Raw genomic sequence first — 23,913 nt, forward strand, 5'->3', positions numbered from 1 at the left:
GTAGCTCAATGCTTGTTTGAAGACTTCATCCGTCAACATGGTATACCTGAGTCCATCCACACTGACCAGGGCAGACAGTTTGAGTCTGATCTGGTGAAGCAGCTGTGTAGCAAGTTGGGAATTGAGAAGACACGAACATCTCCGTACCATGCCCAATCAGATGGCATGGTGGAAAGACTGAACCGGACATTAAAAGACCAATTCGCTAAATACATCTACCAAAATGGAGGAGAATGGGACAAATACCTCTCACAGGTGGAACTTGCGTACAATTCAAGTGTACATTCCAGTACTGGATATACTCCATTTTTCCTTGCTCATGATCGGGAACCTTGTCTGCCTATGGACGTTTTGTTGAACTGCAGTTCATTCACTACTCAAGCAACTCCGGGCACACCAGCTGCTTATGCCCAGGATGTCTTTAACCGCCTGTCACATGCTTTTGACATGGCCGCTGAGTAGTCGAAAGAATCTAAACTACTGCTAAAGACTCACTATGATCAAAATCTTGCTTTTAACCCCTATGCTGAAGGTGATCTTGTTTTCCTTGATGATCCTGCCAATCAAAGGAATACACTTGCTCCTAGATGGAAAGGGCCATATAGAGTTCTGAAGAGGTTGGATAAAGACGGTTGTCCTGGCGTGACCTATGAAATCACTGACCCAAAAGATCCACGATCCAAATCATGGATTGTACATTACAATCATCGGCTGAAGGCATACAAAGGTCCTTGGTCTGACTTACCTGCTCATCCAGAAGCGCCTCCACAGCTGTTTAGAGATCCTGATGATGCACCTGTCAGTCCGCCATCAACACTGACGGCTTTGTCTGGAGACGTCCCTTACCCACTTCCAGTTCCAGCGAGCTCCAGTCATCACTCGATGCCGTCTCTCTCTCTTCTTTCTTCTACAGCTCCTGTCCAGAGGGATATGCTACCTGTTCCAGGTGTTGTTCCACAGCCTGCTCTAGCACTTGAGCCATGCCCAGGTGTCACCCATTCTTCCAGCCTTCGGGATGCCCAAGTCACAGTGCACCCAGAGACTGTGTCTTACCTCAGCGACCGCAGACTCCTGTGTCATTACCTGCTGGATGTACCTAGTGGTCGTAAAGTTATGAAACCTGACAAGTTTAAAGATTTAGTTATTTCGTAGTACATACCTGTTTTCATGTTACATTACAGTTCAATTCAGTAATGGCTTCTAATTTGTCATTCTTAAAAAAAAAAAAAAAAGTTCCTATTGTACTAATATACATCTATTGTGATTAAATTACTGCAACATCAGTTTATCATTTGGGAAATCTAAGTATATATATATACATATATATATATATATAAAAATGTAACATTAGAAATACTGTATGATTTATTTAATTAAGAAACGAGGACGTTTTAAATAATGTGGGGGAAGACTGAGACATTAGTCTATTATTGAAAAAAATAAATATCTATGAAAAGGTATCGTAAATGAAATTAAAAACACTTTATACATTATTTTACTTTATATCAGGGAGAAATCACTATGTGTTATGTTGTTCCCTTAAGAACATATTTCAGTTGCATGTAGTAAAGCCGGACAGGTTAGAGTCACGCACGTCTTTGTGTTCTGGATAGAGAGGAGGTGGCGCTGCACTGTTGTGCTCGGCATTGTATTTGTAACTGCAACTTGGGCTCCAGCACCGGCACCATGTCGGTGGAAAAGCGCTAAGTGAGCTCACACTGAGCTCAGTGTAATTTCTGCTCTGGAGAGCTCACAGTGTGACCTAGTCGTGAGTTCACGTCTTTACTGGGTAGTCCTTGACAACTTAATTGACTCAATTCTTGGGCTTAATTGGTCAAAATGACCATTGGTTGAAGGTACTCAGGGACTGATGTGTAGAGAGACATATTAAACCTGCAGGATTGTGGTTTTCCCAGATCAGAATTAACCAGCTCACCACAAAGGAACATGGTAGTTGCTATTGCAACATGGATTACACAAAAACATTGAAATCCAAGTTTGCAGTGGTCCTTGGGCCATTGGGTGGTGATCCAGATCACTTCAGCACGAATTTTGCAGTGGTCTGGACTACAACTCCAGGGACTACTGTGCAGTGGTCCAGACCTCAGAAACTGTATGCATATGAACACTGAAGTAGGCATCATAACTGTAGCCAATACTTTGTGGTTAAAATGCTTTATTTAATCCCTGTATTGTACGGAATAATAATAACAACTGTAAAACATAAGAGAAGGGCCTGATAATAATTACAATACACAATAGACTAGAACCCTTAGAATGTAATAATATGAACATTTTCATGATTAGTATGATTGTACTTTGGATGATCTATTAATGCAAGTTGATAACATATTTTACAGAAAATGGGTTTTAGGAATTGTTTCCAAAAACTAAATGAATTGTCTTAGGGACCACTGCTCCTTTTTTCCAGACCAATGTATAGCCCACTTTTCTTTTAAATTATGTTTAAAACAAAATTGAGGAAGCAGTGGTTAGTTCTGAATCAAACATATTGACCCCCTCACTCAATCTGTAAGTCCTGCAGCAAACATTGGAATATGCATAGATATTTGCACAGACTGGTATAAATGTCCCTAATAAATAACCAAATGCCATTTTTGTTGTTTCAAATGTGTCCAACATCTTACCAGTATGTCCTTTTAGTATGTCACAAAGGTTCCCTAATTCATTTTACAAATGTTCCCTGTAAAGTTATGAATGTTCCCTAAGCATGTGACGAATGTTCCCTAGTTTATGTTACAGATGTGCCCTAGCACTTCTCTCTCTCTCTCTCTCTCAAATTAGTGCAGTTGTACTGTCAAAGCAATTGGACATGCAAACTTACATACATACATATGGAATATAATGAATAAAATTATCAATCACAATAAGATGTAATGAAGTACAGAAAAACAAAATGTAATAAAATGTGATCTTTAATACACACAAATATGTATGGCTGGTCGGAAGCGTCTTGGACTCGGGTTCCTCTTCATTACTTATAACGCTATTGCCTTTTGTTTAAGCTTTCCATGGAGGGGAACGTGGATGAGTTTGTACCATTCTTGGGAGGCTCTGCCTTGTTGGGGCGGAGCTGTGATCCAGGTGAACAGCAGATCGGGCATAGGTGGGCATGTGGGTAGAGGAGGAGGAAGGCCGGTCAAGCAAATAAGCTTGCTAAGGTACGCAGCAGCAGCAAACAGCACCCCCATCCAGCCAGCCAGGCAGTCTGGCTGGCAGTGACTGAGTGGTTGACAGATGGCAAGCAACGGAATGCACGTGCTCTGTGATGTCATAACAGTCAGCTCAGAGTGAGGTTCGTGATGTCATCGCTGAGCTGGCTGGCTCTGTGTCTTGCTGGCTGTGTGTGTGTGAGAGAGAGAGAGAGATAGAGTGTGTGTGTGTGTGTGAGTGGGTGGGTGGGTGGGTGGCTGTGTTAGTGTCTGTCTGTCTTTCTGTCTCTCTCTGTCTCTCGCTCTGTAGATGCATCATAGGGAACATATGTAATAATCTCTCTTTTTGTTATCCAAAAATGTGAATGAACGTATTTCACGTGGGTTTTGCATTGGTTGGAAACATTTTAAGATTATTTATGAAGTGTAAATTGGATTTGTCTCAATTCTCCGTAGTTTTCAATGTATGTGCCATTCAGTAGCGTCCATGTTACAGATGTGTCCTATGCAGTGGTAGGGTCAATAAAATGTCAGTAAAATTTTATTTTAGCAATTATGGAGGAAGAAATGGAAATAGAGGGTCCTCACTAATTATCTAATTTACCAACAACGTTTAAAATTAGGTCTTGCGAAGCTGCAGAAAATGCTGTATAATTGTATGTGTCTTCAAACACCAGCTGCTATAGTCGGATAGCTTTTGAAGACTGTATAGGAAGTTGAAGAAAGTGTTTTGTGAGAATTATATAATGTTTTATATTAATACTAGCATTAGAAGTAGTTTTGTATACAGGCTGAGCAGATTAGATTTAGCAGGACAAGTAAAGGGTCAACAAGGTCGGTTTGTTAGAAACTCCTGTCAGTAATGAAAGATTACACAGTGCCGAAATAGCCTACAGCTGTCTGCTGAGAATTTGTTTATGACTGAATTGTTTCTCCAGACAGGGAGGAATTGTTTTTGTTAAAGAGCGATCGACACTAGGTAAATGAAGACCGTGGGATCGCATCTTCCTAGTGCACATCAAAGACAGACATCTGCTTAGGATCCATCACCTCTTCACGGGAGGACAGATCGTAAAACGGACCCGGACCTGTATCTTCTGATTGGATGAACGGCCATAAGATGTTACGTCATTTTTCCAATAAAGTTGTACTCATGTCTGTAAACATTAAGTCTCACTGAAGGAATTATTCCTGACGTGGGGCTTCCGAATGGCTCGATTAAAGTTCTGTTTGCTTTATCTCCGCGACTTCTCCACTTATTTCTGACACGGTTCTACAACTTGGCGTCACGAACGAGGATCTAAACTTGCCTCCACTCCCGGGACCAAAGCATGGGTGAGTACCTTTAAAATGACCACCCTGTATATTTAGATTTGATCTCGGGATTGTGTGAGGCTCTCAGATTGTAATTTAAAGAGAACCTGTGGAGAGGTAGAGGTAAAACAAACAGAAAGGTTGACTGTACAGCGGAGGATCACAGTAGGGTGATCTCCAGGTAAGACAGATCTGTGGGGAGAGATGCCAAGGGAACCGAAAGGTACGACGAGGCCTGCTGAGCCCCAGGTTAAGCAAGGAAATCCTTGTATGCCAGGGCCAGAGTTAGTGGTAGTCAATAACCAGATGGAACCAGAGGTACATAAAGTCCAACGTTATAGCCCCATCGTTGGCAAAGATAGGGTTGGCATAATAGCATTAAATAAGTGTCTGTATGTGAATTCCTACAAGTTTTAATTGTTAAACTTAAAATGGTAAAGGCAAGATAAAAAAACTACAAAGTTTTCATAATTCTTTGTCTGAATTATAAGAATTTAGAGAAGAAATTCATCATAATAGATCAAGAAAACACCAATGTAGTGTATTTCAAAGATTATTTTACATCTGATTTTTAATAATAACAATATAATAAATTAATAAATGCTAAGGGCTGTTTGAGACACTGCAGGGTCAACAAAACACGCCACTAATCTAATATCTGAATTATCTTTGGATGTCAATCTGTATGTGCTTTGTGTGTTTATGTATATATATAGTCTGAAGGTTATGTAAGGTAAATGTCTGTTTTGTATGCTTTGTATTTTTAATATTGTACATAGTACAGAATAAGACTGAGAAGGGAAATAACCAATAATTTCAGAATTAAATGTACAATTACGCAGTCATTGATGTTTTAACAACAGATTAATGAGGATTTAGACATTTAACTTTAGACATTACAGAGTGCATAAAGCATCAGAAATTAGAAATGAATAATACATCAATTATAAGAATAATGTTAAAGTAATACAAAACATACACTAAATACATAGATTAATAATACTAATAAAGTAAATAAATAGTAATGGTGTCCTCTAAGCCTCAGAAGAACAATAATTTGTTTGTAAAAATCATATTATGGACAAATTCTGTAAAGTCAAATTAAAGGAAAACTAAAGGCTGGAATCCACAGGAGCAGCACTCTGGTGCAGCCCTGAGTGACAGCCTGATGTAAAACCCATAGCAGGAGAATGTAAACAGTATAGTGACATATTATAGTCTTATTTTAGAAAATATTTGGTTATTGGTGCATAGCATAAAATACCTGAAGTAAAAGTTAAAATTAGACTTTGGATTTAAGATGAGTGAATTAGTCAAAAGGTAAGAACTTTAAGGATACTATAGAAATATAAATTATGAGCATTGAATAAGTGAGCTAAAATTAGTATTGCATAATTTTGAAGGAGAAAATAAAACATAAAAATACTATTACAATGAGTTTTACCAACCAGAATTAAAAAAATAAATGTTGAAAATTGAATTAGAGCTAATTTTTGAAATGGAAATCTGAGGATACAGTGAAATTTGGTGAAGATATAAATACATAGATAACCAGATACTCCAGGAAATTAAAGGTGTGGTCATTTGGTAGTTATGAGTTCCACAATGAACAGTTTTTGAAATCCCCAGATATAAGATCCCTAAATACAAGGTGTAGGTAAGAAATGAACTATTGATCAGTTCAATCTGGCTTTGGGATCAGTTCTTCTGAACATGTACCGGTGTAGATTGGACTTCAATAGGAGGAAGTGACACAATAAAGACATATATGAGCCGTGCAGGCGGACAGTCTTAGTGCCCACGCAGGCTCTTCATTGGGGAAATCATTGACTGAACACATTTTTTTGAAAATTTGTGTTCCTGAGGTATGTGGTATATTTTATTAGGAAAATATCTTAATCTGTTAACTCAAATAATGGAGCGAAATATGTGTATAAATACTAATAATACATGTCAATAAATATAAATTGAATTGTCTAGTAAGAAATTAGGAAAGGAGAAAGAACAGCTGTTAGGATACAGAGTGATGTTTTCAGAGGGGGCGTTGGGGCAGTGAAAGTGTCTGTGAGGTCAGCTCCCCACTGAGAGAGATAAGAGAGCTGCCTTGTAACTAAATACAGATGTACTACTACAAACCAAGCAACATTGTCAACCGACAGTAATGTTTTGGGAAATCGAGAATAGTAACATTACTAATGCTAATAATACTGATGTTGATACAGATGAATAGAAAAATAACTACTATTATCTGTCTTCACAGGAACCAACAACAATGAATTTCACTCACATTTAGTCCACAGGTTCCCTACTCATATGCCATGACACATCAGTGCATAGTCTCCCCTCTCACATTGGCCTCCGCTCTAAGTGCTGCAGCCCATAATCCGTCCTCATGGCCACTGATGCCAGCGTGTGTGGACGGACAGGAGGGAGGGGGATGGTGGAAACATACGATGCTTACCATACTCTGGTAAAAGTAATAAACCAACTAACTCTGCTGATTCCAATTGACAACAGGAGGGTGGCGATGTCCAGGAATAGACGGACAGATTATTAACAATGCATTTCTGATTGATTTCAGGTGCTGAAAAATAACAATTTAATCTTTCAGGAAAAGGCCTGAAGAAACAATATGGAAATAGATTGGGAAGAAACATGAATAGTCATACAACTCCAACCTCTTTTAAATCTAAGCACAAGGATACAGAGTCTGGTGGGACTATGGGCATTTCATGAACTATCCTTTCCATAGTTTATTAGAGTGACTACTGGATTGAAAGAATTGTGCTGTTTGGATGTGTGACTGAAGTGTGAAATGATATGTGATGTTTCAATGTGATGTAAGTGGATACACACTGAATAATGCTACTATGGTGTATTGTATTATTGTATATTGGAATTGAGTGAAAAACTAGTTCTAAAAAAATGTATGTGATAACAAAGCCAATGCTTTGTAATGAACGAATAATACATATTTGCTCTAGTTAAAAAAAAAAGGTTTTATTGCATAATAAGTCTATTGGGCGATAGAATTGGCTTTAGAGCAGTGCCAATTTGGTTCTAACTTTTGGGAAATATAACTATTTACTTCTCCCGGTTTTGTATTCCTATTTTGCAAAACCGTTTCTAGGTGCTCAATTCTATCTGAATCAAAAGTCCCATCTTCTGGAAACCTTAACTTTCTGTCACCTATTTTCCAGTCAAACCACTTGTGCACATCGCGCACATCTTCACTCCATAGTTATCATACAAATATCTGACATGTGTACCTTTGGGTGGCGGGTCACCCATTTTACTGGAGCCGTTACCACGCATTGTCTATGTAACGTTTTGTACACAACTACCAAGACATACAAGCACACAAAATAATAACAAAATGACAGGGGAAAAAAGAAAAAAAGTAAAAAGAAATAAAAATATAACAAAACAAAACACAAATTAAAATAAATCCTATATACGAATAATAACAAACATGTTTTTCAATATGTTTGCATTTATATAACTTGTATATAACTTCATGACGTTTCTTCATTTACCATTTATGTTTCTACAAAACACGTGCATTTATATTATCACCGACATATCAGATATTGAACAATTTTTTTTTTTCTAATTGTAGGTCAAACCTACCCTGCAGTTTTACAGACACACTTTTGTCTACGGGAACCCAAACAGGAAGACACAGTCCTGTTTCTTCATAAACAAGAAGACACAGTCAAGTTCATGGCAACCCAGGTTAAATAGGAAGACACAGTCCTATTACTTCATAAACAAGAAGACACAGTCAAGTCTATGGTAACACTAAGAAACTTTGTTTCTTAACAAGCAAGAAAACATTTCCTGCCTCAAGTAATTGATATAAGGCAAGCAACAACGTTTAATAAAATATAGATTGCGTTACCTGATCGTCAGAGGGCCAGGCGAGCAGACAAGTGAAAGCAAAGCACCGCAGTAGGGAATTTTTCAAAAAGGTTCCTTTACCTTTTTCTATTTTGCTGGCGCGGTTTTGCTGGTCACTGGTCTGGCCATTCCAGTCCTCTGTGTCAGGGTTAGCAATCCCATCCTCGTCGCCATGTAATGTGGAAGAAAAACCATCTTCAATCAGGTTGGAACGTTCGCTGCAATGCCTTTAATACACGCAGCGTGGAGAGGAACAGTGAATCAAGAAGATCCCAAAGTCGCTCTGCCTTCATTTAAAAGTCAGAGGCTTTTATACACAAAAAACAAAGATCTGGTTACAATCACAGAGTCATTACTATATTATCATTAGAGAGTTAGCTAAGCAGAATATATATATATATCAGAGTTCATAGGTCAACACATGGATTAGGGGGCAGGCACTTCAATCATACTGTTTGACAATATCTCCAAGGTTCTCATAGTAAATAACGAACAGAAAACAAGCTACCTTCTGGCCTGTCCTCCTGGCTTGACCTTATCTTTCTTAAGTATACAAGAGAGTAGAATTGATATGAGGGAAAGAATTCTAACTTTCCATCCACAGTGCCCAACACCTACCATTATGTCCTTTTAGTATGTCACAAAGGTTCCCTAATTCGTTTTACAAATGTTCCCTGTATGTTATGAATGTTCCCTAAGCATATGACGAATGTTCCAGTTTATGTTACAGATGTGCCCTAGCACTTCTCTCTCTCAATTCAGTGCATTTGTATTGGAGGGGAAAGTGGATGAGTTTGTACCATTCTTGGGAGGCTCTGCCTTGTTGGGGCGGAGCTGTGATCCAGGTGAACAGCAGATCGGGCAGAGCTGGGCATGTTGCCGAAGGAGGAGGAAGGCCGGTCAAGCAAATAAGCTTGCTAAGGTATGCAGCAGCAGCAAACAGCCCCCCCATCCAGCCAGCCAGGCAGTCTGGCTGGCAGTGACTGAGTGGTTGACAGACGGCAAGCAACGGAATGCACGTGCTCTGTGATGTCATAGCAGTCAGCTCAGAGAGAGGTTCGTGATGTCATCGCTGAGCTGGCTGGCTCTGTGTGTCTTGCTGGCTGTGTGTATGTGTGTGTGTGTGAGAGAGAGAGATAGAGTGTGTGTGAGTGGGTGGGTGGGTGGCTGTGTTAGTGTCTGTCTGTCTCTCCCTGTCTCCCTCTCTCTCTCTCTGTCTCTCGCTCTGTAGATGCATCATAGGGAACATATGTAACAATCTCTCTTTTTGTTACCAAAAATGTGAATGAACGTATTTCAAGTGGGTTTTGCCTTGGTTGGAAACGTTTTAAGATTATTTATGAAGTGTAAAGTGGATTTGTCTCAGTTCTCCGTAGTTTTCAATGTATGTGCCATTCAGTAGCGTTCATGTTACAGATGTGTCCTATGCAGTGGTAGGGTCAATAAAATGTCAGTAAAACTTTATTTTAGCAATTATGGAGGGGAACAAATGCAAATAGAGGGTCCTCACTAATTATATAATTTACCAACAACATTTGAAATTAGGTCTGGCGAAGCTGCAAAAAATGCTGTATAATCGTATGTGTGTTTATACACCAGCTCATATTTTTTCTCTTGTGAACAACAAATGCTGTTGGCTTGATTTTTACAGAGTATGTCATAAATTAAATTTTAATGAAGCCTGACAATTTGTATATTTGTACATCATTTGTTTGTTTTTCCTAACATGTTACAAATATTCCCTATGTGTAAGATGCATTATATCTTAATAATGTCAAAACAACTAAAGATATTCAGATTTACGGTAAAGTTATAACACATCGCTTTTCACTATGTGTGTCAGTAAAAGTTTAAAAAATCCTGAAAGTTTTTTATTGATCCTGCAAAATAAGTGTTTAGGGAACATTTTTAACTTAAAGTTAGGCTTAGTGTTAGGGTTAGGGGTATGAATATAATTGATATATAGAATTGTTAAGAAGTGTAAATCCTAAATTCCTTTGTGGTGAGCTGGTTAATTCTGATCTGGGAAAACCACAATCCTGCAGGTTTAATAAGTCTCTCTACACATCAGTCCCTGAGTACCTTCAACCAATGGTCATTTTGACCAATTAAGCCCAAGAATTGAGTCAATTAAGTTGTCAAGGACTACCCAGTAAAGACGTGAACTCACGACTAGGTCACACTGTGAGCTCTCCAGAGCAGACATTACACTGAGCTCAGTGTGAGCTCACTTAGCGCTTTTCCACCGACATGGTGCCGGTGCTGGAGCCCGAGTTGCAGTTACAAATACAATGCCGAGCACAGCAGTGCAGCGCCACCTCCTCTCTATCCAGAACACAAAGACGTGCGTGACTCTAACCTGTCCGGCTTTACAACATGCAACTGAAATATGTTCTTAGGGGAACAACATAACACATAGCGATTTCTCCCGGTTATAAAGTAAAATAATGCATAAAGTGTTTCTAATTTCTTTTACGATACCTTTTCATAGATATTTATATTTTTCAAAAATAGACTAATGTCTCAGTCTTCCCCCACTTTATTTAAATCGTCCTCGTTTCTTAATTAAATAAATCATACAGTATTTCTAATGTTACATTTTTATACATTTACATATATATATATATATATATATATACTTAGATTTTCCAAATAATAAACTGATGTTGCAGTAATTAAATCACAATAGATGTATATCAGTACAATAGGAACTTTTTTTTTTTTTTTTTTAAGAATGACAAATTAGAAGCCATTACTGAATTGAACTGTAACGTAACATGAAAACAGGTATGTACTACGAAATAACTAAATCTTTAAACTTGTCAGGTTTCATAACTTTACGACCACTAGGTACATCCAGCAGGTAATGCCACAGGAGTCTGCGGTCGCTGAGGTAAGAGAAAAGACACAGTCTCTGGGTGCACTCTGACTTAGGCATCCCGAAGGCTGGAAGAATGGGTGACACCTGGGCATGGCTCAAGTGCTAGAGCAGGCTGTGGAACAACACCTGGAACAGGTAGCATATCCCTCTGGACAGGAGCTGTAGAAGAAAGAAGAGAGAGAGACGGCATCGAGTGATGACTGGAGCTCGCTGGAACTGGAAGTGGGTAAGGGACGTCTCCAGACAAAGCCGTCAGTGTTGATGGCGGACTGATAGGTGCATCATCAGGATCTCTAAACAGCTGTGGAGGTGCTTCTGGATGAGCAGGTAAGTCAGACCAAGGACCTTTGTATGCCTTCACCCGATTGTAATGTACAATCCATGATTTGGATCGTGGATCTTTTGGGTCATTGATTTCATAGGTCACGCCAGGACAACCGTCTTTATCCAACCTCTTCAGAACTCTATATGGCCCTTTCCATCTAGGACCAAGTTTATTCCTTTGATTGGCAGGATCATCAAGGAAAACAAGATCACCTTCAGCATAGGGGTTAAAAGCAAGCTTTTGATCATAGTGAGTCTTTTGCAGTAGTTTAGATTCTTTCGACTACTGAGCGGCCATGTCAAAAGCATGTGACAGGCGGTTAAAGACATCCTGGGCATAAGCAGCTGGTGTGCCCAGAGTTGCTTGAGTAGTAAATGAACTGCAGTTCAACAAAACGTCCACTGGCAGACAAGGTTCCCGATCATGAGCAAGGAAAAATTGAGTATATCCAGTACTGGAATGTACACTTGAATTGTACGCAACTTCCACCTGTGAGAGGTATTTGTCCCATTCTCCTCCATTTTGGTAGATGTACTGTATTTGGTAGATATAGCTAATTGGTCTTTTAATGTCCGTTTCAGTCTTTCCACCATGCCTCTGATTGGGCATGATACGGAGATGTTCGTGTCTTCTCAATTCCCAACTTGCTACATAGCTGCTTCACCAGATCAGACTCAAACTGTCTGCCCTGGTCAGTGTGGATGGACTCAGGTATACCATGTTGACGGATGAAGTCTTCAAACAAGCATTGAGCTACACTTGTTGCACACTGATCTTTTAAAGGAAAGAGATTCACATAGCATGTAAAATAATCCATTACAACAAGAACATACCTGTTTTGCATCTTTTTGTGCAAAGTTTTTAACGAATCGTCTGTAATAGGAACAGAGACCCACAAAAGCTCTCACCTCAGTAGGTGTTCTTGGTGTTGGCCAATCTTTCACTTTGTCCAGCTTCCTGGAATCTGGTCTGAGACCACCCTTGGTGATTACATGTCCCAGGAAAGAGACTTCATCCCATGCAAGCTGACATTTACTGGCCTTCAGCTTTAGTCCTGCCTATCAAAAGCGAAGAAAGACATCTTCCAAACTCTGCAGATGTTCAGGAAAGGTTTTGCTAAAAATCAAAACATCATCCAAACAGATGAGGCAGATCTTCCAGTGTAGACCACGAAGCAAAAGCTCCATTAAACGTTGGAAGGTAGGTGGTGCATTGGTCAGTCCCATTGGCATGTCCTTAAAATGGTATAAGCCGCTGCCGGTGGTAAATGCGGTCTTCTCCTGGTATTCTGATGCCAGCTGAACCTGCCAATAACCACTTGACAGGTCCATGGTAGTAAACCAGCATGCCCCTGCCAGGCTGTCCAAAGCTTCAGAAATCCGTGGTAAGGGATGCGAGTCCCGTATGGTGACAGGGTTTAATTTCTTGAAGTCAATGCAAAATCTGTAGCTGCCGTCCTTTTTCTTGACTAAAACAACAGGTGAAGCCCAAGGGCTGCAGCTCTCCTCAATGAGGTCATGGGCCAGCAACTGCTGAACTTGTTTTTCTATTTCAGGCTTCAAAGCTGGAGAAGTCCTGTAAGCATGTTGGCGGATCGGTAGGGCATCTCCAGTTCCAATGTGGTGCTTTACAGCATCTGTGCAGCCATAGTCATGTTCATGTGAACTAAACACATCACAATACTTCAAAAGTAAGTTCTCCAGCTGGTCCATTTGTGGATCACTCAATTTAGACTGACTGAAGTCCACTGTGGGTAACTTTGTGCCTTCTGTCTGCCTGATATTCTGCACAGTAGCCTCAATAACCTGGAACTCTTCACCTCCCTGATTTATCAGAGAGTAAAAATTTCCCAGTGGTGTGTTACTTGGGACATGGCAGTCGTCATTGGTAGGATTCATGACACCAACGGTTGTTAATCCTTTCGTCGCTGGAGACATTGTTCTGGCAACAAACAGACCTGGGTAGTTGCATTCCTAAGTAATTTGGAGTTGAGATTTGATTTTCTGTAAATGGCTGCAACTTTGCCATGATATTCATCTCAGTCATTGCAGGAATGTTGATTGGCACAAATGTCACAGCATTGCAACAAAGAGGTGTGATTTGCTTAGAGAACAACAGTGGGACTTTCCAGTTCCACAACTGTAATTGTCCTTGTACATCAATCACTGCATGGTGTTTCTGCAGAAAATCCCTTCCGAGTATGACAGCTTGATTGGAATTTCTTATCACTTGAACATCATGATGAAAAACCTCCTCTCCAAGTCTAATACTAATGGTTACTGTTCCAAGAGTATCAAGGCACTCACCAGTCACTGACCTTTCCAACACGTATGTCTTTCTGATGGACTTTGTCTTCAGTGCTGGAATTGACACTCTTAAATTTTCACTGATCAAAGAAATTTGTGAACCAGTATCAATGAAGGCTTGAACAGCAGTGTCTTCAATAACAGCAAAACAATATGAGGTTGGAGAGTCTTTTAAAGCTGAAGCTTCAGACTCTGGGTCCCTGTAATTCAATGTAGCAGCTACTTGGCCCGCAGCACCTGCTACCACTCGTTTCCCTGATAGGTGGGATCCTCAGAATCAAAGCAAAGATGACGTTTGCTGTATCTGCAATCAGGCCTTCTCTCATGGTGATGTGGACTGGGTGTTCTCCTGGTGTACCTGTCCCTTGAGTGTGAGTAGGATGCAGATGGACTACGAGAATATCTTGAACTGCAGTGCTGATCAGGGTGAGATGAGTGATAGCGATTGCTAGGACTGTTAGTTCTTGAATAGTAATGGTTGCTTGGTGATGGAGGCCACCTTTCATATTTTTGCCTATGTAGGGAATGATGTCCGGGTCTTGGTCCAGGACACATGTTTCTATAAAGGCGAAGAAACATCTCTTTGTGATCTAGAGGAAGAATTATACCCATCAGGTGATGCACGATATTTCTCTTGTTTCATCCATTCTGGAGAGGGCTGACGGTTCTTTTTCCCCTCTTTGTACTGGCTGTGCACATGTTTGAGATTTTCTTGCTGTTGCTTCAACTGGCTCACCTCTACTCTGAATGCTTTAACATCTGCAGTTAAATCTGCAATAGCTTGTAGTAATTTGGGGGATTCCTCTGACGTAGATGAAATGGACTTGCTTGACACCATAGCTGTTAGGATATTTCCAGATTTACATATAGATGGTTGTTCCAGAACCTTCTCATTTATTGTGCTTTAGAAATGTGAAGAGGCAGTTCTTAATGCTTCCTGACCCGCTCCCACTTGCAAGCCATTTTTAGGGCTTCCTCCAATCTACTTGCACCATGCTCATAACACTTTGCCTGCAGCACTGGGTCTAAACCAGCAACAAAACGTCTAAAACGCTCCATTTCAATAGCTGGCTGTCCGTAATTGGGAAACGCCTCTTGCACAAGTCTGCTTACTTCGGCTGCATAAACTTCTAATGCTTCTTTAGGCTGACGGGGTCTTGCATTAACAAAAGTTTGAAAATGCAGTAGGTTTTCTTTTCTTCCAAAGACTTATTTTAATGTCTCTACTGTTTTAGCATAGTCTTTTTGCATTTCAGAGGGTAAAGAAACCCAGTATGACAGTGCATCAGCACTTAAACGTGTTGGTACAATTGTTGCAAGATCCTGGTGCTGTTTGTGCAGCTTTTACAGCCAATTCCAGACGCGTGTTCCACAGAGAGAAACTTTCTTTATCCTTCCCATCTCCGTGAAAGCAAGGAGGCAGCTCAACACGATCATGTGTTACTCTGTCGTATTCGTGCGTCTTTCTGCATTAATCGCTTCATTTCCATTTGCTGCGTCAACATTAATCAATCTGTCTATCGGATTTTCCATGTTTTTTTTATATACTTGTTTAACTTAGCTATTTGCGGTTAAATGACTTGACATAGCGGTTTATTACTTTCGTACGTTTTTTTTTATTATTATTTTCCGATTTTAACAGTACAGTTCACTCACCACCGACATGGTTTTGTCTCAGTCACCCGCAAGCACAGCTCACTGCATCCGGCCTCGGTAGAGAAAAAACAAAAGCAAACAATATCCCTCGCTGCCGCCAGTCTGTAAACCGTGAAACGAGTCTCTTCGGAGGTAGACATGTTGTTTGGGGTTCAGTTTACATCAGGACTGCTTGACACAATTTATTGTTCCTGGCACTTTTGTTTATGTCTCTTATGAACCGAGTTGCAGGTACAAATACAATGCCGAGCACAGCAGTGCAGCGCCACTACTCCTCTCTATCCAGAACACAAAGACGTGCGTCACTCTAACCTGTCCGGCTTTACAACATGCAACTCAAATAATATGTTCTTGGGGGAACAACATAACACATAGCGATTCCTCCCTGCTATAAAGTAAAATAATGTATACGGTGTTTCTAATTTCTTTCACGATACCTTTTCATATATATTTATATTTTTCAAAAATAAACTAATGTCACAGTAATACCAATGAGCTTCAACAATGCCGAAAATAATAATGTGTTTATCTTTAATAGTGAAGATATTGTATAGATGTATATCTTTCATATACACAAATAGAAAAAACGGTTTCCAAACCGAATATAGAACTGAAACTTTCAGACAATCCATGAAAAGTGGAATATAAACATTTACACTTCTTAACAATTCTATATATCAATTATATTCATAACCCAAACCCTAACGTTAAGTTAAAAATGTTCCCTAAACACTTATTTTGCAGGATCAATAAAAAAACTGTCAGGATTTCTTTAACTTTTACTGACACACATAGTTAATAGCAATGTGTTATAACTTTACCGAAATTCATAATCTGTATATCTTTAATTGTTTTGACATTATTAAGATATAATGCATCTTTCACATAGGGAACATTTGTAACATGATAGGGAAAACAAACAAATTATGTAACTTTCAAAATAATCAATAGTACAGCATACAATTTGTCAGGCTTCATAAAAATGGAATTTATGACATACTCTGTAAAAATCAAGCAAATAGCATTTGTTGTTCATGAGAAAAAAAATTATAATCAAAGCTATCAGAATAAAGTTTTACTGACATTTTATTGACCCTACCACTGCATAGGACACATCTGTAACATGAACGCTACTGAATGGCACATATATTGAAAACTACAGAGAATTGAGACAAATCCAATTTACATTTCATAAATAATCTTAAAACGTTTCCAACCAAGGCAAAACCCACTTGAAATACGTTCATTCACATTTTTGGTAAACAAAAAGAGAGATTGTTACATATGTTCCCTATGATGCATCTACAGAGCGAGAGACAGAGAGAGAGACAGAGACTAACACAGCCACCCACTCACACACACATACACACACACAAACACACTCTATCTCTCTCTCTCTCACACACACACACAGCCAGCAAGACACACAGAGCCAGCCAGCTCAGCGATGACATCACGAACCTCTCTCTGAGCTGACTGCTATGACATCACAGAGCACGTGCATTCCGTTGCTTGCCATCTGTCAACCTCTCAGTCACTGCCAGCCAGACTGCCTGGCTGGCTGGATGGGGGGGCTGTTTGCTGCTGCTGCGTACCTTAGCAAGCTTATTTGCTTGACCGGCCTTCCTCCTCCTCTACCCACATGCCCACCTATGCCCGATCTGCTGTTCACCTGGATCACAGCAAAACCCCAACAAGGCAGAGCCTCCCAAGAATGGTACAAACTCATCCACATTCCCCTCCATGAAGAGGAACCTGAGTCCAAGACGCTACCGACCAGATATACATATTTGTGTGTATTAAAGATCACATTTCATTACATTTTGTTTTCCTGTACTTTATTACATCTTATTGTGATTTATAATTGTATTGTATCTGCCGGCCGGGGGAGCGGTGAGGGGGAGGCGGTGGCAAACGCTACTGGCCTCGGTGCGGACAGAGTAGGGGAGCCTAGTGGGGAAGCTGCTAGCAGTGAGAATGCAGAGCAGGCACGGGCTCAGTTAGCCGAGGAGGGAGCTGCTGTTGCTGCTGATGCGGCCGCCACCAAGACTGAACACTTAGCCAGTGATGATGGGTTTAAAGTGCCCAGGAAAAGACAGCAGAAGCAGTCTGCCCCGTCTTCTGAGGCCGTTGATACAGTTGTCTAAAAAGGCAAATATTGCGAGGACGGCTGGTGAGGAGGATCCCGGAGGCGGTGTTGGGGCTGTGTGGCGGCGGGACTCGCAGTCAGGGGAGTCTGTCTGGGGGAACCTGCCATCTCAACCCAAGGTGGCCGACCGGCTGCGGCGCCGGGAGTCTGAGTGCAGTGCTGCGGCTGTGGAGAGCGCAGACTCGGACAGCGCTGCTGAGGGGGACATCGCTGACTCCCAGGGCGAGCCCGCCTCCACTGACACTGTGGGATACAGTGCTAAAAGCATTAAGGATTTTTTAAGGGAGACAAAGGGGAAGAGGAATATAGTTTTAGAAAACTTCTTCCCTTATGCAAAGCAGTTCCTGGCATCTGCACAAGTGATCCTGCAGGATGTGGCACTCGCGGAGTTTAGTGAGCCGGAGTGCTACAGGTTAAAGAAGTGGAAAGAGTGTTGTCAGGACTGCTTTGCAATCTAAAGATAATGGTTAATAGTATGTTTTCTTATGTCTCAATTTTTATTTGTACAAGAGACACGCAGACAGTGTGAATGATTGTGAGTGGCAGCGGGAGTGGAAAGGAGAGAGTGTGTTTAGCCAAGGGTCTAGTGTGAGTGGGGGAGTTGGGATTTTATTTTCACACACTTTTAAAATTGATTATTTTAAGAAAACAGAGTTTGTTGGTGGAAGATTGTTGATGGTAAAGGCTGAGAGCGGGGGAAGGACCTTAGTGTTTATTAATATCTATGCCCCCAATGCTGTGAGAGACAGACTGTCAGTGTTTTCGGTGCTCAGCAAAGCGCTAGCAGACTGTGGGGCTGAGGACATCCTGGTTTTGGGGGGGTGATTGGAACTGTACTGTGGACTATAGATTAGATAGGAATCATTTGGAGCCCAGTCCACAGTCGGCAAAACAGCTGGAAGGTAATACACAGTTGCACAATCTGGTCGATGTCTGGAGGAATGCCAACCCAAAGGTGAAACAGTACACCTGGGTGAGGCCGGGTACTAGCATTATGTTGCTAGCCAGGCTGGATAGATTTTATACTTTTAGACATCATGTCAATCTGATCGGTGGCTGCCATATCACCCCCACCTGACCACTGACCACTGTCTCATCACTGTGAGTGTCTCCCTGCCTCCTATCCGGCTGTGCAGTGCCTACTGGCTTTTCAATAATAGCTTGCTGCAGGACAGGATTTTTTGTAATTCTTTTCTTTTCTTTTGGCAGAGATCAGAGCGCCCTAGGTTTGCCTCCCTGAGACAGTGGTGGGACATTGGCAAGGTTCAGACCAGGCTCTTCTGCCAGAAGTACACTGAGCATAGGACTGACAGCTTGAATGAATCTATGAAGGAGTTAGAAGGAGAGATTCAGGTGCTCCACCGAGCCTTGGACTCTGGAGATTCAGGGGCATTAGAGGACCTCAAAGCTATGCAGCAGGCATTGTCAGAGCTGCTAAGGACGCGGGCTCGAGGAGCAATGGTGCGCTCGCAGTTCCAGAGCCTGACACAGATGGATGCGCCCATCAAGTTCTTCTTTGGGTTGGAATGCAGGCGGCAGCAGAGCAGGGTGATGCTCTGCCTGAGGACGGCTCAGGGCCGCGTGCTGCAGGATGGGCAAGAGATGTGTAGTCATGCCGCCCAGTTCTATAGGGAGCTGTACTCCACAGAGCCGGGCAGCCTGGAGCAGCAGCAGCAGTTTCTACAGGGTCTGCCTAAGTTCCCACAGGATGGGGTCAAGGGGCTGGAGGCCCTATTAACTCTGGCAGAGCTGACCTGCGCAATGCAAGAGCTCAATAAGGGCTGGGCACCGGGGCTGGATGGGCTCACTGTGGAGTTTTTCTCAGAGTTTTGGACTGAGCTGGGCCCGGACCTGCTCTCAGTGCTGCAGGAGGGACTGTGAGCTGGGCTGCTGCCCATTAGCTGTCGTAGAGCTATTCTGACCCTGCTGCCCAAGAAGGGGAATCTGTCCTCCATTGTGAACATGAGGCCAGTGGCGCTGCTGTGTCAGGACTATAAGATCCTGTCTAAGGCTCTGGCTAAGCGGCTCAGAGACATCATGCCGGCCGCAGTGCCTGTTTCAGGTGCTGAGAGCAGTTGGTGTCGGCCCGCGGTTCGTAGAATTTATTCAGCTGCTGTACTGTCATGTGTTTATTGTGCTGAAGATCAATGGTGGCCTGAGTGAGCCTATTCCCATCCATGGAGGCATCAGACAGGGCTGCAGTCTGTCAGGGATGCTATACTCCCTTTCTATCGAGCCCCTGCTGCACAGGCTGCTAGCCGGGCTGTCCATCCCTTGTCACCCAAGGGTGTCGGCCTATGCTGCTGAGACACACAGTCTGGCCAGTGAGACGTCCAGGTCATTGTGGGAGTGTCTGGAGGAGTTCAGCAGGGCCTCCTCAGCCAGGGTCAACTGGGTCAAGAGCAGCGCTCATCTGGTTGGGGTGTGGGAGGTTTCTGCACCCCCTGCCCTCCCTGCGGGGCTGCAGTGGTCTCTCTCAGGCCCTCGGGTGCTGGGTGTGACTTTGGGGGAGACGCAGGAGAACTGGGCTGGCCTGCTGGAGAGGGTACAGAGCCGGTTGAGGGCATGGCAGTGGCTGCTGCCCCAGCTCTCCTTTAGGGGGAGAGCAATTGTTTTTAATATCTTGGTGGCCTCCATGCTCTGGCACACTTATGCATGTCTGGACCCCCCACCGGCCCTGGTGTCCCAGATACAGACCCTGCTCCTGGATTTCTGGACGGGCTGCATTGGGTGCGCAAAGCAGTGCTGTACCTGCCGCTCCAGAAGGGGGGACAGGGGTTGGTAGATCTGTTAAGCAGGCTGAGTGCCTTTCGGCTGCAGGCAGCTCAGAGGCTCCTGTACCCTCCAGATCCCCAGTGTCTCCCGCCCTGGACACTTGTTATGACAGACACATGTTTTTACTTAAGACACGTCCCAATATACTTCCATCCCTGCCTGTTTTTTATAGTTCTGTTTTAGAGGTGTGGCAGCACTTCTCCCTGGGTAGGGAGCTGGGGGGCAGCAGTCTGTATTGGCTGTTAGAGGAGCCACTGCTGTGGAACCCCGGTTTTAGCTGTCCACTCCTGCTCTCCAGCAGCCTCAGGTCAGTCCTGCTTAAGGTCGACTTGATCCGGCTGAGGGATTTGTTGGATTTTAACAGGGGACAGTGGGTTGGTGCCGACAGCCTGGCTGCCAGGCTGGGTATGAGGTCACTGAGAGTCGTAACCAGATTTCTCTGGGCAGTACAGAACGCCCTTCCCATAGGCGCTGTGGAGCGGCTTTTCCAGGCTCTCACGCAGCACTGCTGGCCCAAGGACCCTGACACCGTCTTTCCCCTTGTTTGTCTGTGTTTCTCAGTCCCCCCTAGGTCATCAAGCCGCCTTCTGTTGCCTCACAGTCTCTGTAGTGTGTCTGTCTCCACAGCTCAGCGTCAGCAGTTCTATCAGCTCAGTGTGAGGGAGCTGCACCATCAGCAGCTGCAGCCCCTCCCTGACACCCCCTGGAGGGAGCACCTGGCTCTGGGGGAAGATGCCTGCCCGGCCTGGAGGAGCCTGAACAAGCCCCCGCTTCTGCATGGCTTCTGTATGGCGTCATCGCAACAAACTCTTTTGCACATACACTAGACCCCAGAGTGAGCGACACCTGCCCCCACTGCGGGGAGAGAGAGACACTTTTTCACTGTTTCTGCCACTGCCCTAGATTAGAGCTGCTGTTCACTGCACTGGAGAGACTGTTCAAGCAGCTGGGCCTCCTTTTCTCACGCTCTGTGTTTATTTTGGGAGTCCAGTACAAGCAGCGCCACAGACATGTTTGTCAGTTAGCAAACTTTCTAGTGGGGCAGGCTAAGCTGGCTATCCTGAGCAGTAGGAGAAGTCAGACTTAGCGGGTGCAGCAACAGTGTGCACTCTCCCTCTTCAGGTCTCTCGTAAACTCCAGAGTGCGACTGGATTACAATTTCTACAGCCTGACGGGAGACCTGGACACTTTTCTGCAGATGTGGGGGGTCGGGGCTGCCCTCTGTGCCATTGACTTTGGACATTTAAACCAACTGGTTTAATTCACTTGAATATTTTATAGGTAGCACGTGTGTAGTGTTTTTTATTGAGCGTTTTTAGAATAGACTGTGTTTTTATGTCGGGAGTTTTTTTCTTGTCTTTTATGTGTTTCTAGTTTGTTTTAATTGTTTTTTTTTAGTAAAATAAAGGTGTTAAAAATCAAGAAATCTCTCTCTGTCTCACACACACATACACACAGCCAGCAAGACACAAAGAGCCAGCCAGCTCAGCGATGACATCACGAACCTCTCTCTGAGCTGACTGCTATGACATCACAGAGCTCGTGCATTCCGTTGCTTGCCGTCTGTCAACCACTCAGTCACTGCCAGCCAGACTGCCTGGCTGGCTGGATGGGATGGCTGTTTGCTGCTGCTGCGTACCTTAGCAAGCTTATTTGTTTGACCGGCCTTCCTCCTCCTCCGCCCACATGCCCAGCTCTGCCCGATCTGCTGTTCACCTGGATCACAGTTCTGCCCCAACAAGGCAGAGCCTCCCAAGAATGGTACAAACTCATCCACGTTCCCCTCCAATACAAATGCACTGAATTGAGAGAGAGAAGTGCTAGGGCACATCTGTAACATAAACTAGGGAACATTCGTCACATGCTTAGGGAACATTCATAACATACAGGGAACATTTGTAAAACGAATTAGGGAACCTTTGTGACATACTAAAAGGACATACTGGTAGGTGTTGGGCACTGTGGAAGGAAAGTTAGAATTCTTTCCCTCATATCTATTCTACTCTCTTGTATACTTAAGAAAGATAAGGTCAAGCCTGGAGGACATGCCAGAAGGTAGCTTGTTTTCTGTTCGTTATTTACTATGAGAACCTTGGAGACAATGTCAAACAGTACGATTGAAGTGCCTGCCCCCTAATCCATGTGTTGACCTATGAACTCTGATATATATTCTGCTTAGCTAACTCTCTAATGATAATATAGTAATGACTCTGTGATTGTAACCAGATCTTTGTTTTTTGTGTATAAAAGCCTCTGACTTTTAAATGAAGGCAGAGCGACTTTGGGATCTTCTTGATTCACTGTTCCTCGCCACGCTGCGTGTATTAAAGGCATTGCAACGGATGTTCCAACCTGATTGAAGATGGTTTTTCTTCCACATTACATGGCTGGGATTGCTAACCCTGACAGAGAGGACTGGAATGGCCAGACCAGTGACCAGCAAAACTGAGCCAGCAAAATAGAAAAAGGTAAAGGAACCTATTTGAAAAATTCCCTACTGCGGTGTTTTGCTTTCACTTGTCTGCTCGCCTGGCCCTCTGACGATCAGGTAACGCAATCTATATTTTATTAAACTTTGTTGCTTGCCTTATATCAATTACTTGAGGCAGGAAATGTTTTCTTGCTTGTTAAGAAACAAAGTTTCTTAGTGTTACCATAGACTTGACTGTGTCTTCTTGTTTATGAAGTAATAGGACTGTGTCTTCCTATTTAACCTGGGTTGCCATGAACTTGACTGTGTTTTCTTGTTTGTGAAGAAACAGGACTGTGTCTTCCTGTTTGGGTTCCCGTAGACAAAAGTGTGTCTGTAAAACTGCAGGGTAGGTTTGACCTACAATTAGAAAAAAAAAAAAAAAAAGGCCGCTAATTAATTGTTCAATATCTGATATGCCGGTGATAATATAAAATCACGTGTTTTCTAGAACCATAAATGGTAAATGAAGAAACGTCATTAAGTTATATACAAGTTATATTAATGCAAATACTACACCATAGTAGCATTATTCAGTGTGTATCCACTTACATCACATTGAAACATCACATATCATTTCACACTTCAGTCACACATCCAAACAGCACAATTCTTTCAATCCAGTAGTCACTCTAATAAACTATGGAAAGGATAGTTCATGAAATGCCCATAGTCCCACCAGACTCTGTATCCTTGTGCTTAGATTTAAAAGAGGTTGGAGTTGTATGACTATTCATGTTTCTTCCCAATCTATTTCCATATTGTTTCTTCAGGCCTTTTCCTCAAAGATAAAATTGTTATTTTTCAGCACCTGAAATCAATCAGAAATGGATTGTTAATAATCTGTCCGTCTATTCCTGGACATCGCCATCTTCCTGTTGTCAATTGGAATCAGCAGAGTTAGTTGGTTTATTACTTTTACCAGAGTATGGTAAGCATCGTATGTTTCCACCATCCCCCTCCC

At 42.5% G+C, this 23,913-nt stretch overlaps 1 non-coding gene across 1 annotated transcript; it reads left to right on the forward strand.

The window, feature by feature from the left end:
* The first annotated feature begins 2,976 nt into the window (after positions 1-2,976).
* On the forward strand, positions 2,977-3,091 carry LOC136752091 (U5 spliceosomal RNA). The gene has a single exon (XR_010817257.1). It is a non-coding gene; the product is annotated as a U5 spliceosomal RNA (small nuclear RNA).
* The last annotated feature ends 20,822 nt before the right edge of the window (positions 3,092-23,913 follow it).

Source organism: Amia ocellicauda, chromosome 6 (assembly GCF_036373705.1).
Source record: "Amia ocellicauda isolate fAmiCal2 chromosome 6, fAmiCal2.hap1, whole genome shotgun sequence".
Classification (NCBI taxonomy): Eukaryota; Metazoa; Chordata; class Actinopteri; order Amiiformes; family Amiidae; genus Amia; species Amia ocellicauda.